This window comes from Malurus melanocephalus, unplaced genomic scaffold, assembly GCF_030028575.1.
Source record: "Malurus melanocephalus ecotype Western Australia unplaced genomic scaffold, MMel_1.1 scaffold_92, whole genome shotgun sequence".
Classification (NCBI taxonomy): Eukaryota; Metazoa; Chordata; class Aves; order Passeriformes; family Maluridae; genus Malurus; species Malurus melanocephalus.
Window position 1 is genome coordinate 1,609,626 of NW_026623324.1, and position 22,019 is coordinate 1,631,644.

The 22,019-nt window shown below is 41.5% G+C and overlaps 1 long non-coding RNA gene across 1 annotated transcript in view; it reads left to right on the plus strand.

Moving 5' to 3' along the window:
• The first annotated feature begins 221 nt into the window (after nt 1-221).
• Nucleotides 222-22,019, plus strand: part of LOC130574924 (uncharacterized) — a 50,714-nt gene continuing 28,916 nt past the window's right edge. Inside the window, exons 1-2 of the long non-coding RNA XR_008965484.1 lie at nt 222-374; nt 5,019-5,104. This is a non-coding gene — a long non-coding RNA (uncharacterized LOC130574924). The remainder of the gene's footprint in view (nt 375-5,018; nt 5,105-22,019) is intronic.

The following is a 22,019-nucleotide window of genomic DNA, read 5'->3' on the forward strand; positions in this document are numbered from 1 at the left end:
GAAGATTTCTTCACAGCACAAAATTTCTTTCTAGCCAGGGCAAAGTTATCTGGCAAGAGTAGAGTCCAGCTAAGACAAAGGTGCTGCAAAGCAGAGCATAATTTAATTGAAACAAGGTGAGGCTTAATGACTTGCAGGTCTGGTAGTGGTGGGTGGGGTTGACACAGCTGGTGATKATATTACTTGAGAGTCAAGGCAGCKGTGCCARTCATGCTGGYCTGTGSCTTGGGCTGTTTGTCTCTTCTACTCTGTCAGTCCTTGGGGCTGAGGAGTGAGAGGCCTCTGGATTTCCCGTGCTTTACTGAAGCTGGTTGGGTTCACTGAGATGTAGAAGTTTTGTCCAGCCAGGACCATCCTATGTATCCCTGGAGAAGGTATGAGGGTATTTTGGGCACCTCCCACATTGTTCCCTGTCTGAGGGTTTTTGTGACTGTTTTTCTGGTGCTTGTTTTAAGCTGTCAAYGCTTCAATTCAGTTCTCTGGGTGTAAGAGGGTGTCGAGAGTGTGTGTTTATGTGCACACACAGTGCCCTTTATGCTGCACAGTGTCCACAGCTTTTTAATCACTTGGAGTTCTGAAAGGCCTTCTGGTATGACACTGAATCAAAAATACTGTATTTGCCTGTGAGCTATCTACTCACTTGTGAGCACAGGGGGAGATGATGTGCTTAGCCAAAATCACAGTGCTTGTATCCTSTTGAGTGGGCTTTGGGAACGTGCCTGGATCAACGTGTGCTCCATCGTGAACCACATTCACTTCAGCTGCTGCCTGCAGAGACAGAGCTGCAGAGTTTGCATTGTGTGTGAGCACAATAGAAAAACGTGATAAAGCTCCTGTTCACGTCACCTTTCCTAGCTCAGGAGTTTGTGCTAGTGCCAAATGCACAAGTCTTGTCAAAAACATTGTTGTAGACATAGCCTTTAAATCATACATGTGCCTTCAAGGTGGGGCTGGCAATCATCCAGCCCTTCTGGGGGTTGTGTCAGCACGTTTGTGCTTTGCACAGAAGAATGAATCTCAGTGGTATTGCTTAGGCATTATTGCAGTGAAAAAATTGAATTATAATTGCACTAACAAGCATGAAAATGCAATAGATGTTCTTTCACTTGAAATTAAAGCTCAACAGAGCTCCTGCCTTCAGTATGCATATCATGCAAGTGCTGCAGTAGCACCAGTCTTTCTGTGGAGAGGAGAGGGAAAATTAATATTCAGCAATTGTTTTAATTAAGCTGATGCTACTGTAGAATTTCTTCTTTGTCTTTGGCTTATTCTTTGAAATGCAAATTTTTAAAAAGCAAAGAAATCAAGTGATGATAGTCAATATTTTTTCTCTGGGGCAGGAGAAGTTTTTAAAAAATAATTTTTTAAAACCTCTGTTCTCTTTATAATATTTTTTTTCTGTGGAAACACTAATAATATTTGCAGGGGAACAGTGTAGAGAAGTGTGCATGTGTCTGGAAATAAAGCTACAGGATTAAAGTAATGCCAACTACAGGAAGACATCTAATCTTTTTTCTGTCACCTCTTCTAATGCTCAAAGTTACTTTTCCTCTGAGGATGTCCCGCTAACCACCCAAACATTTCACCTTGTTGTCAGCCTCAATAAGTGCACTCTGCTATTTTCTCCCTCTGTGTTGCTGACCCTATGAAGGAGACAAATCCTTAGCAACCAGTGGTGTTTTCTGCTCAGTRCCACCTTTCCCTGTTGGGTCTATAAGAAGTGGCAGGGAAACCCAGCTAAAAGGAAAACTAGTAGAGGTCTAAAACGGAATATTAGCTGAACTCTGACTTGTCTTTCATTCTAAGAACAAATGGATTAAAAACTTGGTCCTTTGTCTCCTTCTKTATGATTAGTTTACCCTTATCAGTGAATGTTGATTAAAACTGAATTACACTTGGTCTTACCTATGGAGTTACACTAGAAAGGATGAAATCTGTTTTCTTGTCATCCCAGAGATGTCAGGAGATGTCCATACATTCTATAAACTTAAAAATTGTGGTTATTAATACTGAGCTAATCAGTATTTGAACTAATCAATCAATTTTCAGTAATGTACTATACAAAGGCACTCCAATTTGCCACAATTTGTCTTCCTGGAATAAAAATGTACAGGACTCTTCTTTTTACAATATATATAGAAAGTATGGTCCAGAATGGTGATTAAAATGGTTCATTTTATCATCATTCTGACTATTATTGCCTAGAGTATTGTGATACAGAATAAAGGTTCATATGCCACTAATAATGCCTTAAGAAGGGGTTGTCTGTTTATGAGGGAAAAAAGGCCATTTTGAATGTTCATGCATGGAGGCTGCATTTTCAAGAGTTATTACAAGTTCTAGGTGTTGGGGAACAAGCTACCTTCTTACCCAAAGCCAGCCTCATGTAAAGCAAAACATACCTAGTACTTCTTTTACTCCTTGAAGTATTTCACAGTACCTTCTCAGTGTGATAGCACTGGTACTGGAAAACAAATCTATGGGTGTTGCATAGCCTGCTGTCAGTGCAAAGGAGAGAGCAGGAGTGTGAGGAGAGGGTTGTGTCCTCAGGGAGTGCTGTGGTTTAAACCCTGGAGATCCAAGGGAATATCATGAGTGCTGTCAGCAACTTGGATTGTGAACTCTTAAAACAGCCACTCTTCATTGCAGAATACACACCCAGTGGGCTTCTAAACCTTTTCACAAAAATTATGTTAGTAAGGAAAGATACATTAGAAAGGAAGATATAGAATTGGATGGCTATTTTCTGGTGTGCATATAAGCCATGAGTTTTGTTTATCCAGTGTGGGCTGAACCATAGTGTTCTGCTAGGACTTAAAGCCCTGTGACCTTGATAGGTTATATACTGCTTACTGCTCCTCTAAGGCACAGTTTTTATAAAAGGGAAGGATTTAGAAAGGCAGGTTTGCTCTTGTGAAGAAGTTTTCTGTTTTTAAAATATTCCTTTTCACAAAATGATCCAGAAAAAGCCCTATGACAGAGGGCTGGAGTGTCCACCCCTCTGCTGGGTGTATACACGTGGTGAGTTGGGAAAGAACTGAGGTGATTTAGCTGCAGGTACTGTGTTGGCTGTAGCTGCAATCATCCATTCACTCAGCCACCAAAAGGACATTTTTGCTTCTGGATTTGACAGAGCCCGTATGTCTCTTGCTCCCCAGAAGCAGGGGACTGAAGACTTTTTCCTCCCTATCCTTTAATTTCCCTCCCTCCACTTTCACTGGACAGGAGGATTCCCTGGAACATCACAAAAACATCACAGAGTTTCCTTCTTCTCTCTGTGTTTTTGTTGTGTTTATGACTTCTCTGCCTTTCCTAATGGCAGGGTCCATTTAGGCACAAGCGTGGCTGAGGCATTGCACCACAGCCCTCAAACCAAGAGCCACCTCCAATATTCATGGTCAAAAGCACAGAGCACAGAGCTGGTGACCCAGTAATGAGAGAAAGAAGAATTCTTGTTCTGTCATTAAAACTGTGATTTCAGTCCAGATCTCTTTGGGCAATTACACAGCAATTTGCTTTATCTAATCTATTGCCCAGGACCTCCAGGCACACAGCAGCAGCCAATTTGTGCTCTGTGACAATCAGAAAGCGAAGTTTATTGTGTTAGAGATTGACTTGGGTTGATGTTGCACCAATCCTGTATTCCTATATTCTGTTGGCTTGTWTGCCCAAAATATCGGGTTCATTTGCCTTCCATCACTTTTCCAAATTGCTTGACAAATTAATATGTTTGATTACCCATGCTGTGAGGGGACTATAATGATKTAAGCCTCTTAAAGGTACATTTAAAAAAAAGAAGTGAATAATACCATGAATCACAGAATCACACTGGAAAAGATCTCTGAAATTGAGTCCAACCTATGACTTAACACCACCATGTCATGCAAATCATGGCACTAAGTGCTGTCAGGAAGCAAGCAGGAAACAACTCTTTCTGCACAAAAGCTAAGAGGTGTAGGACTGAATTTTAAGCTAGGAGTGTGTGATCTCAGTCTCCCATAGATTATAAATTGKCCCAGCTACAGCTGCTATTCTCCTGCATGTGGCTGCTGGGACTTGCAACAGAGGGGGGCCATCTCCTGTTGCCAGTTCCTGTTGCATCAATTTTGTGTCTAGATACGGGGAAATTTGAGGGATAGCTCATCTTTAACTAACCTACTTGTCTATGTTGTTGGAGCTTTGGGATGAGGTCCTTGTCTTGCATATTGCCTTGTTACAGTGGGAGATTGGGTGCCTTGCATTACAGCCAGCATCTGTCAGTGTTGGAAGGGCAGAAGCTCCCTTATACAAGAAATCTCTGTCATTCTTTGTATAGTAGGAACCTAGAAGAAAGAGAGCTTTCCTAAAAATTCATTTCTGCCTCGAAATACAGGAGAGAGCAGAGCAAGTGGGAACAATTTTTCCCCAGGAACTGAGTATGCTCAGGCTCAAGCACAACTGGGCTGCTTCCTGACAAGCTCTGAGAGCTGCTGTGGTTMTGTATCACTGTGATTGTACAAATGAACAAGCCACAGGGCTATATTTAATGCCCACCCATGTAAAGCATAACCTAACATCCCTACAGGACTTCTAAACTCTCAAAACCATAAAACTGCTCTTAAAATTTCCAAGAACTAGTATTCTGTGATTTGCAGTGTGTTTGTTTTTTGGTTGGTGGGTTTTGTTGTAGYTTTTTTTAATGAGCCAGAGAGTGGCTGCATCTAGTTTAATGTGAATTAGCCTCTTGTGGATTTCTGCTCATATAACAGGACAGAAGGAATCCCAAGTTTCTTATTAGTACTTTGAAATCCCATTAGTTTCTCTTTCAGACTTCAGGGAGCCATTTAAAGCCTATAGACATTTTAACATCGGTTGAACAAAGCTGGTAGTAAAACTCACCTAAGACTTSAGCACATGGTGAGCAGCATAAAGACAGGTGTTCTTCTTTCTATTTGTGTTGGTAAGCCTAAAAGTGTGTCCTGAATGATTTTGCTTTTGTTGTTTATTATCCATTTACCATGATTTTTTCTTGTTACAAGGCAGAAGAGCCTCTCCTGAGCCTTTCAAATCCAGCTGTGCAGAGAGTAAAGACTTGCCATGGGCTTGACCCAGATTTCAGGTTCAGGTCGGTGCTCACCCATTCTTTCAAGGTCTGTTGGTGCTATGGCTGCAATACCAGGACTCAAAGGAAAAAAAACAAAACAACCCAGCACTAGGTCGCCTTGGCTTCTTATGTAAATTCATTGAGTTTCTCYAGATGCCTGGACAATGTTCTGATTTCTAAAATTCTGTATCAAAACCAAAATTATATTGGTGTTCAAGAAGTCTTTGTAATAACATTGGAGCAAAATAATTTCTTCTTGTGAAAGTTTCCAAGATATTTTCTTTTTAGTCTCTTTTTGGAATGGAAACACACTTCGAAGTCCATGGTTTCCTCAGGGAGAAGGAACTCCTTTTCAATCAGTTCTACAGAGAACGGTCTTCTTGGAGCCTTGGATCCAACTCCTTCTTTTACAGATGCAGACATAAAGGTAAAATTTGTAGGGATAAATTCACTAGTTTGGGCTCCTCTAGTTCTTAATGGAAATCTCCTCTGCCCTTCCATCCTCTTTCCCAAACTTGCTGAAATTAAAGCTCTTTGTAAGTACAGTCTTAAACATGAAGTCTTTAGCTTGCTGTGCAGGAGGAGGAGAAGATATGTTGAACCATCTTTAGGCTGCAGCTCTGAACTCTGCTCCCTTTTTTCTTTCTGGAAAGCTTTTTGCAGGTTTATAAATGACTAGTCATGAGCCAAAATCACAAATATACTTGACCCCAAGAGGGTCTTGAAAGTAATATTCTTTAAAAAATTATTCACAGCACTCCTAACACCCATCATAGCCTGAGTATATGATCGTATCCCAAGCAGTCATGATTTCCCCTTCTTAACATCTGTTCAAGAGAACCCCTGGGCTAATCCTTCAGAGATAATGAGCAGAATGGTGGTAGTCATAGAAACTGTGCTTAAAGATCTGTGTTTTGCACAAACTCCATAGTATGGCTAATATGCAGGTGATGGAAATCTGTTTCAGCCCTGAATGAAGCACTTTCATTTCATTATCTTTAAGCAAGCTTGTTCTTTAGCCAGGGTCTTTGGTAATGAAGCTAAGGGGAAATTCTGAACACAGTATTTGCTGTCTATTGGTAAAGCCCTCTTATATAAAGTAASGTTGGTTAGACCAGGTTGTGCAGGGCTTGATGCAGTTGAGTTTTGAAGCTTCCCAGGGAGAATGCCTGCGAGCCCTCTGAGCACTTCTTCCTGTGCTCGAGAAGTTCATCACAACAGAAGTGGTTACCTTGAGGCTTTCGCTCCTGYAATTTGTGACAATTGCTTCTTGTCCTTTTGTGCTGCACCTTGAGCAWTTGAAACTAGCCTTGCTTTGAGCAGGAGGTTGAACTGCAAGGTATCAAAAGGACTAACACATATTTTTCTGTGATTCTGTAAAAAGGAGGCAAGGAACACATTGCTTCAGGTCATGCAACAAACYTGTGTTCAAGTCTGGAACATGCATTGTCTACTTTCAAACTCTTGTGGCATGGAGTAGCCTGTATTGCTCTTCTGGTGGAACAATATTTCCCTGAGGAGCCTTATTTGAGAACRTTCATGATCTAATAATAAACAACTCTTTGTTCTCTCTTCTTAAAAACCATAAGGGGATAGGCAAGAATATTTAAACCTTAATAGTTCCCGAGTATCCTAAAGAAGTGATGTCTTTTAAGCCCTGTGCTTTTGTTGTGGAACTGTGTCTGTGTGGAGTAGGAGCGCCGCCCCCCCCCACGGTTCTAAGAGGATCTTTCTTTTCTCTAAAGATATTTTTCTTCTGAGAGAGTAATGGTTAAGGTGTATCTGCATTCCTGGAAGTTCTGTTTTAAAACAGAAATAGTAAGTATATTCAAATGCTATATATTCCGTGAATCTGGCTTAGTAATTACAGATATTATTAAAATTTATTAAGTCATGTGGCAATTAACCTGCACCAACTCCAAGACTTGGATGGGTGGAGAGGAGCCCAACAAACTCCCATCTGTATTGAACTTTTGAATAACTTCTTATTATCGGATTCCTGCAGACGTTTCTTGTAAACTGCATTTTCTGTTTTCCCTTTGCTCCACAGTACAAAATGTGTGCATTTACACTGCCCAACCCCTTCTAGCTTAGCCAGCCACCTGTGCTGTGCTGATCAGGCTCAAGAAATACAAAACAGGTTTGTTTTTTCCATCTTGGCAGAGCCCTTGACTGCACTATCAGGTACCCTAAAATAAAATAAAAATAAATCAGCAATTCTGCAGATTAAAATAAATTAAAGGAAGAAATAAGAAATAATTATTGGCCATGACTGTGATTAGGCAGCAATCCTTGCAGCATGTCCTTGCCTCTAGCAAAGGTCCTAGTCCTGGAAAGGGAGGGATACCATGCACAGGAGTAAGGCTGTTGGCAAGGGASTTGGTGGCAAATGTGGCCCTCATCTCTTGTGCAAGACCAGGGGTGGGCTAGATCGCTCTGTGTCTCAATGTGCTCTCCCCACTCCAGCTCTGGAGATGCATGCCAGCACTCTTGCTTTGCTGCAGGTCTTGGGAAGGCTGCTGCATTTATAAATCCAACAGCTTGGCTCAGGCTCTCTGAATGGACCCRTTGCATCTTTGGCCACATCCTCCTGCAAGCACTTCCACACCTGATTCTTTAGTTAAGAATATCCATTTCTTAAGATCAAGATAGTTTTTTTATTGCTTCATCTTGTCTGAAGCTRTGGATCTGTCTTCTGTGGGTCTAAGCATTATGAGATGACTTGGACCTTACTGACCTTATGTTTTTACTATAGGAAAAATATGGGGAAATGGCAGGTATAATCTGTGAAGCTGGGAAAGCTAGACACGGCTGCTCGGTGCCTGAAATAAGCCTTACTCTTGGTGTCAAGATGGACAGCAAGGCTTGAAGTTTTGGTGGTTTTCCTTTTCTTTTCCTTTTCTTTTCCTTTTTTTTTCTTTTTAATCCCCTACAGTTTACTCCAATAGAATTGAAGCCTGAATGTGAAAGGAAAGGGGACAGAGAAATGAAGGAGGGGGTTGGTGTTGTTTGTATGGTTTTTAAATTTCTTTCTTATTGCTTGAAAGGTGATGTGTGTGTGTGCATGTTTTCAGTTATCCAAATTTACTGGRAGGTGCTAAGCTGTCCCCCTGGCATCTTTGAAATCCTAATGCTGAGTTATTTTAATGATGTTTCTAAGCATCAAAGTGATTATGCAAATATGAGTTAGGTGGAACAGATTTAAGTCTGCTCTTTCATGGGGAATAACTCTTGATTATGGAACAAACTTCTTCAAGATCAGCTTGGTAAAACTTAACTAAGTTACATGAGGACAGTCATAATGGAAAAATAACTTCCTAATGGACCTCATTCACTGCTGAGCTCTCATTAAGATACAGCCTGTTTCCTCTGAGAGGGCAGGGGATGGGGGAGAAAGCCACAGTGCACCTCTGCTGATTGTAGGGACTCTTAGCTCAATATGGGCACTGATTCTCRTTCCTTCTGTAGACCTGTGGGCTAGAGGAGCTGTTTAGATTTGGCCTGAAGATGTTTGTAAAATAAACTTGTCTCCTCAGTTGAGGACAGCAACCCCATTCACCATAAAAAGCTCTGCTGGTGACAGTGGCCCCTTTCTAATCCATTTCAAAGAGTGAGAAGCTCTGAGCTGTGGCTGAGGAGAGGTGCCCCCCCTGGACCTTGTTTCAGGTGTTGACCATGCTTGATCTCTGCCTGTCCTCTGCTGCTAGAGGCTACTGACCACTTTGCTTTCCTGCATTGCCTGATAACATGAACATCAGGTGTGGCAAAATCACCTGGGTTAGTCTCAGCTCCCCTGAGGTGCTTGGATGCCTTGGATGTTGAGTTGTCTCATTTGGCATTTGCCATCCGTTAACGAGGTCCCTGATGTGCTGCTGCTGAGCACTGACAGAGCCACCAAAGCTGCAGTCATCAGCAGTTCCAGCAGCAGCACAATCTCCRAAGGCCTCAGGTGGGGTTTTAAACCCACCCCACTGGCACCCACCAGATTGTCACTGGTGTCCCCAGAGAAAATGAAAACAAGAGGTGGTCAGCCAAACCCCCTAAATCTTGGGAGGTTTGTAGGAAGGGTTATGTCCAAACCACTGTGCTGACCAGGTTGAGATGCTTCTGCTCTATCCCCCCCACACAAGAGGGTGCCCTAATCCCATGTCTACCGGTGACCTGCCTTTACTCCAACTGTGCAAAACAGCTTCTGACTATCACTCAGATACCTCCCTCTTCTCATTAGAGGAATCAAAGCTAGTTTTAAGCTGTTTGCTGTACGCTGATGGCCCTAATGAAGGAAAAGATCAAGATAATGTTGCTGTCTTGTCCATAAAGTCTGCTTGAAAGYGCAGTGTGAGGCTCACATGCACTGAAAAACAAATTTATTAGTGATCCAGTTCYACTGATGAAGATCATGAGAGGAGTTCAGGTACAAAACTTCATTCCTTGAATCCTCATCACTGCTCCTTGAATATTTTGATAAGAAATACGAGGYTATGGAAAGAAATAAAAGAGAGACAAAATTTTTGAAGTGTCTCTRGCAACTTGTCTACTATGTAATGCACAGCTGACAAGTGAGGTAACTTTTAACCTGCACTTCATTAGCTATGTTTCAGGRAACTTAGTAATTTATATCTTGCTTCTTTAAGAATGTTTCTCAATATTGGAAGGAAGAGCACATTTTTCCCCCCAACTTTTTTATTCTAAACCTTCCATCATCCTATGTGTGGCAACCTAGCGATGGAATAACCCCCAATTACAATACAGAAAACCTTTGTGTAATTAAACTCACTGGTTGGAAGGGGGGGTTTTGTGGGGGTTCTTTTTATTTTTAATCAATTCTAAATTGACCAATTCTAACTTCTAGAGGTACAACACCAAACCTCATTTACTTAGTTTTCCTATTAACAAACCCCAAACCAACCAGGATATTGGACTGGAAGAATTCACTTTAGTGGTGGACTTATTCCTTCAGAAAGTTAATAATGCATAGTATGTGGAACACAATATTTAGAGTCTGTTGTTGTTAATACTGACCTGCCTGATGATGTAGTCCTGCAATTTCCTACACAGTTGTAGAGTGCCCACAGTGCCAGACATTCTGTACTGGGGACCAATCTAAACAACAGGCACAGCTCAGAGGAAATTGGGAAGCCCAAATCATGAACCATGAACTGACTTTTGCTAACACTTGTTTCCCTCTGTAGCTGGGGAGTGCTTATAATTGTAATATGTTTGTAAAGAAAATTGGTCAGATGTAAGTAGCACTGTCTGTACCATTAAAAAGGAAAAAAACCCTAATTTTCTCACAACCTGGCAGTGAGGGCAGGCCTCTGCATCAAGAAATGGAAGTGCCCAAAGTCTGAGCTGAAATGCTGAGGCTTTTGAACCCTTTGCAGCTTCTCTTGATTGCAAGATTTACACAGGACTGTGGGTCTTTGCTATGTTTAATGAGCTTTGGAAAAGCAGACTGTGTGTAAGAGCAGCCTGGAAAGGTTAGGCAGCTGACATTTTGGGAGGCAGCAAATAACACACGTTGATAATGTCAAGGAGCTGATGCAAACAGTGTTTTGAGAGCTACAGGTGGGTCCCAAATAAATGCTGCAATAACTGGAACCTTTGATTTAAAAATTATGTTTTGGGTAGCAGAATTATTTCCTGTTCACCTGTGGGACTCACCTGAAATGTCAGACAGGGATGGTGATATTTTACATATGACATTTTTCTTCCTAGCTCTTTTCAGCGGTTGTTGAGATCTTCCTCAAGGCCAGCCTGTCTTCCCTTCTTTCCTGTGTTTGTGAGCAGGAGCTGCTTGCAGAATTCAGACTGGGTCTTTGGGCTCCTACCCCACCCTCCAACACTTGTGTTGACCCCATGCTGATCCTTGAAATGAGCATGGAGCATGGCATCTGAAATATCCCACCTCACTGAACGTTTGTGCTGCAGTGCAGAGCAGCCAGCTCACACAATTACACACGAGCAACACCAGTACATCAGGCTGGCTCAGAAAGATAGCTTTGGTAAGGATCCARTGCTGTCAAAGGCAGGCAGACACCACTTTCTTAAGCTATATCCAAATTCTGTAATGTAATTTTAGTCTTGGAAAGTGGTAGCCATAAACTTGCAGCCTTTGATGTAACTGAATTCAAATATTTKGGGATAATTCTGTCATGAGTTAAATAGATTTTCAAACAAAATAATTTCATTTTTGTGACAAGACAAGGGTTGTTTTTTGGGTTTTTTTGTTTGCCTGTTTTTGCTATCCTARGTGCCTAAAATACTCAGAAATTGTGTCTTTTGTTATCTTTATCTGCTCTAGGATTGAAGACAGGTTGTTGGCTAACACTCTAAATATGATGCTCTGCAATTCCTTAGCAAAGGCCACTGCACCAGCTTCTCTTCAAGGTCAGCTTGTTAGCTTGTGCCCTAGTTTCAGCCAGGACAGGGCTAATCTTCCATACTAGACAGGGGAAAGAGAAGGAGGCATGGCCAGTCCCAAATCTTATTCAATACCATCTTGCATCACTTTCAAGGAGCAGGAGTCAGGAACTCAAACCCTTATTCTCTTGCATGGGAAAGCATGGTGTGGTGAGGAATAGCTGGTTAGTAGTTTGTTGTGATTTTTTTACCTTCTGGTTGGCTTTGGTGAAAATTTCTTCTACTCTATCAAATAATGTTTTGAGTTGGATGAAAGGATACTAGATGTGCTCAAACAACTCTTTTTACTTAATGAAATTTTATGGTAGGGCTTTTTTAATGTGTGAAAATGAAACATCACTCTCTCTTACGGTTTCCCTTTATAAAAAGTGCACACACAAACACATACAGTCATCTATCCCACACAATATGTTTTTGACTCTTTCATGGCAAAAAAATTGCAAGAGGTGAAGAAAATAAACGTTGTAAATGCAGGTTCCATAATGAATCTGCTGTAATTTACTCTTAATGTGAGRTGCCCAGTGAGGTTAGCGAGGGGCAAAGACAGCTCTTTCCTACCCTGACCTCCTCAATCTGTCTATCAGGAAAAACAGGTTRTTTGTAGGGGTACAAGCTGAGACAGCCTGCTGCCCATCAGTAATGCCCTCATTGCTCGGCACCAGAACACATGGCAGAGTGTGGCTCAGTCCTGCTGACCTGCTCTGTTYTCGTTTGGCTCACCATCTTCCAGGCATCTCCCTTCCTCCTTCCAACCCATCTTCCTTTCTTTAGAACTCCTTAACTGAATCCTTTCAAAACATCTCTCAAACCTTGTCCAAACCACTTTGGACTCAACAACATCCTTTTCTACACTAGCAGTGCATCACTGAGCCTGTTTTGTCACAGCTCAGAACAGCCTAGGTCTGGGGCTCCCCTACTTTGTTCCCAAGCACATAATGTTTCCTCTATCCAATGGCAAAAAAACTCATTAATTTTCAGAGGGGAGGAAAAARTTTCATGTTGATAGGATATCCATTGCTGAGAGAGTGGAGGAAGTGCAAAAATTGTGCAAGGTTCTCTGAGCTGTAGGAATCAGTGAGGAACAGTTCTGTGTCATGTTCACCRTATTTTCATTAGGTTAAATAGTGTTGGCATAGATGTATAAATTCCTCAGTTCACAGAGTAATCAAGAAAATGTGAATTTAATGTGAAGGAGATAAAATAACTAACTGTTAAGCATGAATAGACAGTATGGTAAGAAGATAAAATAACTAACTGTTAAGCATGGATAGACAGTATGGTGAATTTCAGTGAAACAAGCATCTCTTGGTGAGCTACTGCCGGTCTCTAGTGGTTGTCACTCTGGGTTGCTAAGGAACTTCAGTTTTCTACATTTCTGCCTTTAATACTTCTTTTTATCCTTACACTTCACATGGAGCATTTTCCTTCTGTGCTGATGGTGACCTTTTTCTTCTCCCTCATTAGCAGAAGAAACAGTTGTGCTGCATTTATTCTCTGTAAGTTTGTTGCTTCAATGTTTGGAAACCAAAATATAGAAAACCTTCAGTCCTGCTGGCCCTTAATGATATGGTCATTATGCACAATAATACAGTGGAGAAAAGTGTTTTGAAAGGCAAGGGAGCTCTGCTTTTGTTATTAGCAGTTGTAATGTGGGCACTTAAAAGAAATGATGGAGAASAGATAAAATAATGTAATCAAGCAAAATCAATCTCCAAAAGAGATGTCAAGAGGCCTGCTGCCCTGCTTGACACGCCATTAGCCTCACCTGTATAATCCCCAAGAGATATCCATCATTTTTACAAAATAGTGGTGCWTTATAAGAAGAAATTATTCTAAATTATTCAACTAAATTCCTTTCTTTCCCATGTGGACATAGAGTACAATTTGTTGATTGCTGTGTCAATGAAGTCCCTTTTTTATGTGTGGAGACTGTTGTTCTGTTCCCCTCCTTTATTACTCTGGACATTGAACAAATTCAGCTCTTTCATCTTTTCCTTAACAATCATGTTTCTGAACCTTTAATCATTCATGTTGCTCCAATTTGGACTCCTTGACATTTCCCCACATTTTATTAGGTATGATTYCTCCAAGTGTGGATTGTGACCCTCCAGTGCTGAGTAGAGGAATAATTGCCTCCCTTATTTTGTATATTATTTTTTCGCCTCCTGTACCTGAAACAAATCTAACACTGCAGACTGGAGGAGCCCTCTCCTTYCATTTGAGCAGTTCATCCCCTTTCATTCCCACTCTGGTGTGYTATTCTGCACTTCTAGAAATCAGTTTCATCTTGTTGACTTGACACTGAGCTTGATAAATGGGAGAAACACTCTGAATTTTAATCCTGCCCCAAAGCAGGATTAAGTTTTGGATTGGACTCTTTAGAATTTGATTTTCTAGTTCATCACTCAAGTCAGTAGCGTTTGGTAGTTTCAATAGATCTAAACTTGTCCTTTCTCCAGTCAGTTAAGGTGAGTAATGCATGGTTTTACAGGAGCTTCTATCTCTGCATTTATTTACTGTCTCTTGGTGGGAGGAACAAGCATCATAGCCATTGCTGTGGGACCTTTCCCATCCTCCAAAKTTCTTCAGGTGTTTTCAGTGTGTTTTGGTTGTCTTCACTCCTGGAAGAATGCCATCCAGCACCTCGGGCAATTAGAGGAGGGAACACAGGCCAGATGGAGAAAATAAATATTAAACAGTGTGTAGGTGTCTAGCTGGTACTCCCCTTTCTTGGAAAGAGTGAAGCAAAGAACCTATAATAAATTCAGCCTTTTCTGGATGTACTTCCACTTTTCCACTCACTAGCCATGGCAGTTGCCCTTTACAGAAAACTTCACCGTAGGGAGAGATGCCCAAATCTTTCCTACTCTGTCAGAAAGCAGTGATTTTACCCTCCCTCAAGTTTCTTTTCTGARCTGGTATAAACAGAACATAGTGGTAAAACTGGAAAAATGAACATTCAGTACTACAGCTGGCTTAAGAAAGGAACTTGTTCTGATACATCTCAAGTGCAAAAAAAATCTGTGTGAGTGCTCCTTTCTTGAATATTTGTGGAAAATGGCTTTTTGAATGGTCAAATAGAGCAGCCCAAGAAAATACCAGGTTGATATAGATGTAAGGTGTGTGTCTTCTGTTTCTCATCAAACACCCAGGGGTGTTTGAAAGTACTCACAAGAGATTTCACACCGGGGTAGAGCTGGACATAGTACCTGAAAATACCACATGCTTGAGAGCTGAAGRTGTTGCTGATCTTTTGACTTTCTTCGTAGCAACTCTGCCTACAGAAGCTTTGGCATAGCTTTTTGCTCCTGAATAATTCACAAACCTGACATTCCCTTGCGAGGAGTCAAGTACCTTAAATCCCAGCTCTGAGGCCCAGAAGCCTGAAGAATCTGTAGCCTTTGGTGAGCATTGAAGTACCAGCTGTATGAGCAGAGGTTAAAGTCACTTTTAAAAGCTGTCATTTTGCCATGAAAAATAGATCAAGCCACAGGACCTGTCAAAAATGTATTTTGGAAATACATTATCAGTGCTAACTCGCTCCTTCTGGAATTACTGCTACTCACAGTGGAGGATTTTTCAGAAAGCATGTTCCTGTGGCTTGTAACATTTGATACTTTTTAAAGGGCTCCTGGGAAACGTCTTTCCTTGGAGATGCAAGGAAAACCTGAAGGAGTTTATCAAAGTGGGACAGTAGCTCTTTATCAAGGAGTATGACTGGAGCTCAGCTGTATGTAATGTTATTTCTTTTAAACAGCTATATCTTTCTTGCTCAGTAGAAACTATAATTTATCATATGTCTTCAAGCTCAGAACTTGCTTTACAAGTTGAATGGGGGAGAGACGGATTTACAAATTGAAATTCAAGTCCCACTGAAATCTGTGGGAATTTTCATTGATTTCAGAAGTGGGGAGGTTTGGTATGTAGCTGAAATTAGAGGTTCTCTGATTTGCAGGTAATGTGCTCTGAAAACGCCTGTGTCCATCTGAGATACCCAGCAGGAGTCAGGTGCCTGCTGAGAATTTCTGGAACACGAGGCAATCTCCAGGGTGGAGGGAAAGGGCGATGGTTCTGCTGCAGGCTCCATCTGATCCTGGCCACAACATCGGTTTTTCTTTAGCACTGGACTTTGAGGAGAGAAGAAGCCTCTCCTTTGCATGATTTCTTGTTTCAGGTCAGTCTTAAGGAGAACTTGGCTCTGTCCCTTTAGTGTTGATGTTCACACCCTCTCCTCCCACAGTTCAGTTACTGTCACAAAGTTGGTCAGGGTTGCAGCCACTGTGCCCCTCTGCTGCCCCTGGCACTCACATCGTGGCTGTGCCTTTGCCCTTTGCTAACTCTTGGATGCAGCTCTCTGCTTGGTGCCCTGGCAGGAAGACCTTGTTTGTAACTGGCTATGCCACAATTTGGCTGAATCTTGAAAAAAAGAGCATTTTTCAACGTGTCTTTCATTGAAGTTGTTTTCACGGTAGGTTAGAACATTTAATTTAATTAAATGTGTTTTCCAAACAAGTAGTTTTTGAAGATTTTAATAATACTGCATGCTTTGTCCTCTCCCTAGTCTCCTTGTACTTTACACTTAAAACAAACTTGTCCAAATGTATCTTTAATAAATAAGTAAACACCCAGACTTGCTTTCTACTTTCTTCTCCCAGAAAGTGGAAGTTTCTGGGGAGTTGGATAAGCCAGTGAGAAACTGAAATAACAACAGGATGGAAACAGATTTGGTTTAAACTCCAGGAGCTGCTATATCTGATGGAAGCTGAATGCTAAGTGAATCATCGTGACTCAGTAAATAGGATAATGGTCTCCCCCTCTGGGATTTCTATTCCTGCCAGAGGAAATAGAAGCCTTGTTAAGCCTGCAGACAAGCGAAACCCAGCCTGCTCAAGTCTGCCTTGCAGGAGGGCAGAATATACATTTTTTCACTTGTTGCCAGGTGCAGTAAATCTATCCTGATCTAATTCCATATCAGTTTGATCTGAGTGGGTCAAACACATCCTGCACATCCACCCTACCCACAGCATTCTTTGTCTTAATGTCTGAGGAGCCTGAAATCCCTGCTCCTGGGGTAGAAGGAACTCCATGTGTCATGTACGTGATGGCAGGGATCCTGCAGTCTTGAGGTTTCCTTAGAGCAAACAATTTTAGTTTGAAACCTATCTTCTGCCCCCCTACTGTCTCATTTTCTAGACACTAAATCTCCCGGGTGAAAACTGCAGAAAATAGCAAGCTGCTGTACATACTCGTGTTGTACTTTTGTAAAGCGTGYCGAATCACATATTTGGAAGAGAGGCAGACAGCGGAGTAGGTGAGATGTGGGCCAGCTTGAGAGACAGAGAGAGATCTCACTCATTGGACAGAAACCAAAAATCCATTTTGGTCGGCCTGAGCTGCAAAAAGACAGCGCACAGCATTCCCAGCGCTGCAGACAAAAGAGCAGAGGATGTTCGYCTGCAGCAGTGGTGACAAGTATGCACGGACCAGTAACACCACTTCTGAGTCACCTCAGAAGGCTGGGACCACTCCAGAATGGGCCCAGTTTGTGTGGTGCTGCATCTCAGGTGCACTCCTGTTCCATTTGTTGTGGGAAGATGCATCTTCATTTCCCCTACAAAAGGACGGATGTGTCAGTTGTTTATGTCTAAGAAGTATTCTTTATCCCTTGTTTCCCTTGGCTGGTCAGGTACATTGATAGAGCAGCATCTGTGGGAGGTGAAAAGCTGACCATTGAGCGGGCTTGAAACCCACCTCCAGTGGTGGTGGTGGTGTTGTTAATTTTCTGATTTATGTTTGGTAAAATTTTGCTTGCTGGTCTCTGTCCTCTGGATGTCACTGTTGTGCTCACTTAGATTCCTCTTCTTCACAGTCCTGGCTTATCTTTCCCTTGGTGTGTGAGTAAAAAAGCTTGTAAGAAGTTGATTTCCCTTCTTCATTGGCCTATCAGGGTGTCTTGGCTGAAAAATGGGAAAAAGTATTTGTGCAGATCATATTGTGCAAATGATTTGAAAGGAGACTGCCCTCAGAGATTGGCTTAAATGCACCAAAGGCAAGCACAGCACCACCTGCTCCAGTCAGAACATCCTTGGGTTGTCAGAGACAGCGTCATCTTGTAAATGTTTCCCCACCATTTCCTGCTCTGGGTCTTCTCTGCACAGCTCCTTGCCCCGTCCAGACAAAAAGATGATCTTATGAGAGAGAACAGCAGTTGCAATCTCTCTGTGGCTTTAGTTTTACTTCATTTTTACCTCCTGCTCAGAAGTGTCCAGGTTGTACAGCTAGAGAATGGTGTGCAGTGCCAAAGCCCTGGACTGCAGAAGTTTCTACAGTGGGCAGTAGAAATCTCACCTTGATGCAAGTCTCTAAGAATGGATGGGGATAAAGATCAAATTCCTGCTCCTCCAAGAGACTTGAGCTTACTGTGGCAGAACTCTCCAAGTTTTGCTTTTGTGCTGAAGAAACCAACGCCCAAGGACAGGGATGATATTGCAGCTGGGGAGCCAAACTAATGACAAGGCAAAGTGGAAGACAGTGATGGTTGCCACTTTAATGGGACAGTGACCAATGCAAAAGGAGATTAGATTKATTGTCTAGAAAATTAGACAGCAGAGGAGCAGAAAATACATTTTAAATCTATGATTCAAAGTCAAGACCTGACAGGGCAGGGGATTMATTCTGCTTCTATTTTCTTTCTCTCTCTCTTTATAAAGCACTTCACAACTCAAATGCTTTCCCTGGCCAGAGTTTTGCACTGTTGGAGGAGACTGTGTTTGTAGGAGTCTTTAGTCTGATTACGGCTTTTCTGTTTGTGATTTACCATTTTATCCAAAGCCCATTGTGGTTTCTTTAAGATTTTTCTTATTGATCTACATCTTCTCTTTCTCACTCTTCCACTAAATCTTCCAGGACTTATGCTCATAGAAATCCTCTGGTCTTCATATGTAGAAATGGGCATTTTGGGGTGACAAAGCCGGGCAGTAAAAACTTTTAGGAATCTAGAAGCCTCTCCCAGAATCTGCACATTCTCACCACTTCTTTCTGTTGTTGCTTTGAAGTATGTGAAGTGCAGTGATGTGAAAGAAGCAACTTACGATCAAGTGCTCCTAAAGTCTGTAGTAAAGTTTGTAGGAAAGCTGGCCCTTTCCCAAGGCAGCTGCTTTGCATGGCAGCCTGCAAGAGACATGCCTGCATCTTGCAGCCTAAGGAAAATAATGACAAAGAACAATCCTCCTGACAGGGCACGATTTGGTGGCTCCATAAGGAACAGTTGTCATGATAGCCAGAACCAGTATCGTTTTTTCCRTGCTTTCCATCTAGCCTTGTCCCAGCACTCTTTTTGTCACTGGTACAAAGTCACGYTTCATTGCTTTCTAGGGTATCATTGTATTGTCTTGTTTTATTGGGCTTTAAACATCCRTATTCCTCAGACCTTACACCTCCAGTTTCTTCTGCTCTGCCAAACTGTCCTTGACCTATTGCCTCCTTTCTCTCAGTACATCTGAAACATTTCAGTTTTGCATTCTCTAAATCCTCACTGCTAGGCTCAAAGGAAGAATCACCAATTAGCTCTTCTCACCAGCTCACCACCTGATCAATAAATGCGTGAGGTTGTCTTGGAGCCATGCTTGTTCCGCTCAGGTCCTTTCACATCGAGACCAAGAGGTCTCGGGTTTTTGTGTTGTTTTGCATCCTCCTCTCCTCCTGGTTTTGTTTTCTTGCTTGACTCAATGTCAGCATGACATGTACTTTTTTTTTTTTTTTTTTTTTTTTTTTTTGGTCTGCTTAGGGGCATAGTTAAAGATTATTTAAAGCTCAAAATAAGGCAACAGAACAAGAGCATATTGCCAATAAAAGCCAAAGATGTAATTATCTTCCTTTGCAGATCCATATTAATTTTATGCAGGGGTAGGATCTTTCTTTTTCACTAACTGTGGTTGCATCCAGAAATTATGCTGGGTTAGATATAATGGCTCTGTGACCATTTTTTACTTTTTTTATCCAAGTGTATTCTCATTAAATGTTTTCTGAGCCCTGAAACTTGGCTTTTCTTTGTCCAGCCTCTATCATAGGTATTATTATAGGATTAGAAATCCTATAAAGRTCAGAAACTCTCATTTTCAAATGAMTAGCTGGTGCTGATGCAATAATTAATTACACTGTATGATATTCTGGTCACTGGCTGCAATGATCAATGATTTCCTCAGAGACAGTTGCTCTRTTAAGAATACATTGGTAACTAATGACCTTCTCCGAGGTTCCTGCTGTAGGAGGTACCTAGCAGCTCTGAGAAGAACCAGTTTAATCACAAATGTGAGCTGTTACATTTGGAGCTTGAGAAGAGGACTTTACCTTCATGTGAATACCAGGGCTGGTGATGAGCTCCTGCCACCAAGTATGAGAATGCATCACGTGCCCCATGCCCTGCTCCAGGGCCACCTCCTGTTCACAAGGACATCCTCCATGACAAGGACCATTGTCATTCTACATCTCTGTGAGTGTTCCCTCTGGAGCCCACGCATGATCCAAGCAGGACATGCCCATCCCACAGTCCCCATGGCTAATGTGCGGGCGGGTGAGGAAGACCATCCTTCTTGCACCCAAAAAAGTTGTAGTCTTCATCTCCCTCTCCAAAAACAGTTGTGTGATACTGAGATTTTAACTAGCATGAAAAACCTCTGTCTGCAGCATCTTTCAGCACTTTCCTTCCCTCCTCTGTGATCAATTACTAATTCTTGACAGATTCTGCCCACCAAGGGAAAAAAGAGTGTTCTGTGGCTGGCTGGTGCATGGATTATAAACTGTTGACAACTTTGGCATTTTTCTGTCTGGTAGGTGGGTAATTATACAAGTATTTCCAAAACTGTATTATATTTAAAAAAAAAATTTAAAAAAAAAGTAAGGTCTGGGAGCTTTTTCTGTTGAAAAAATTTTAGATACTTGGTGATTACATGAAGGGCCCCAAAAGGGAAAACAGTGAAAAAGTTGAGATAAACAGACCTCCAGTGCAGATATTTTCAAAATACCTCTATCCTTTACTGAGCAGAAGATTACCTTCTCACTCCTGGAACTTCAATACAAGGGAAARTTAACATCCTTTATAGTATTTCTTGTATAAGAGAAATTACAAACAAAAAAATTATAGATATTTTGATCTGTTGGTGTATATATATGGAGAGAAGGACAGAGAGGATGATAATGGTACTTTGAGATATTTAATTGTTTCTTAATGCGAATTAAGCAGCAGGAGATGTGGTTCTCTGTGATTAATGACCTCTTAGAATTAAAAATGAGTGAACAGCACACAGAAAACACCGAAAACTAGTGCTCAAAGATGGTGCTTTGCTAAACATACATGTAGCAAACAGAGAGAGAGATTCTTCATGATTGTTCTGTGATTTATCCATCAGGACCATGCCTTTGTGATGAGGTTACTGGCTTGAGAGTGCAGGGGAGAGTTTTCAGAGCTCTTCACAATACTGCAATCGTTGCATTTCATTGCATTTCATTGTTTACCCCGGGTGCACTAAATACTTTGTGACCAATCCATTCTTACAACAAATACTTTATACCTTGTATTTTTTTCATGGCAATCTGTAGTGAGACTGAACCTTACACTTCCAGAGGCTTTTCTAGAGGCACGGCTGGCCTCCTGATCTAATTTCCTACGTAGCATTTGATTGGTCCCAGCTGGATGAATATGGGCAAGACACRCAGATCTTTTGGCAGAACACTCACMTCTGGTGCATTGCAATGCCCACGATGGGTTCGAAAAGAGTGGATTGTGCATTAAAATCCTGAGTTATATTGTTTACWGGAATAAAATGGAAGACTTTGAACTAAAACAATTGCATGAGGAGCAAGATACAAGAGCTTCTAGATGGATAAAAAGTTTCTTATTTATGCGCTCACCCACTAAAATGCAATCAGCAATTAAAAGCTGTTCCTTTAAAAGATGCTCCAGTACAGTTGCTGCAACCTAAAAATTTGTTCTCTTATTCCAAATTACTGAAGAAGCCTTTAGTTATGGTCAAACCTGGATAAAGCAAATCTTCACAGATGAGAGTTTATTTATTTATTGCTAACTCCTTCATAATTAATGGAGTTTCATTTAGTTGAACCAGTGACTCAGTCACCCAGGAGAGCAAGAACCATCATTCCTGCTGTGTTTTCAGCCTCTGGAAAGCACAAAGCCGAGAGGAGAAAACTCATGCTGGCTAATGCTGAGGCAAGTCTAAAATAGTGGATGAGAATGCTTAAATATATGAGTACTTGTCAGCAGAGCAACTTCTGTGAGAAAGAAGGAAAATCTATTTAAAATGTGAAATGGAAAAACCCAGTGGCAATCCATCAGAATAGGTAATCAGAAGCAGAGACTTTGTCACTGGGTTCAAATGAGGAAGAGGGAGGTGCAATTCCCACCCAGTTAACCTCAGGGCATAATTGTTCAGCAAACAACTGCCACCACATCAAGTTTTTTAGTCACACCTTTCCCTTGAAATGAGATAATGGTGTC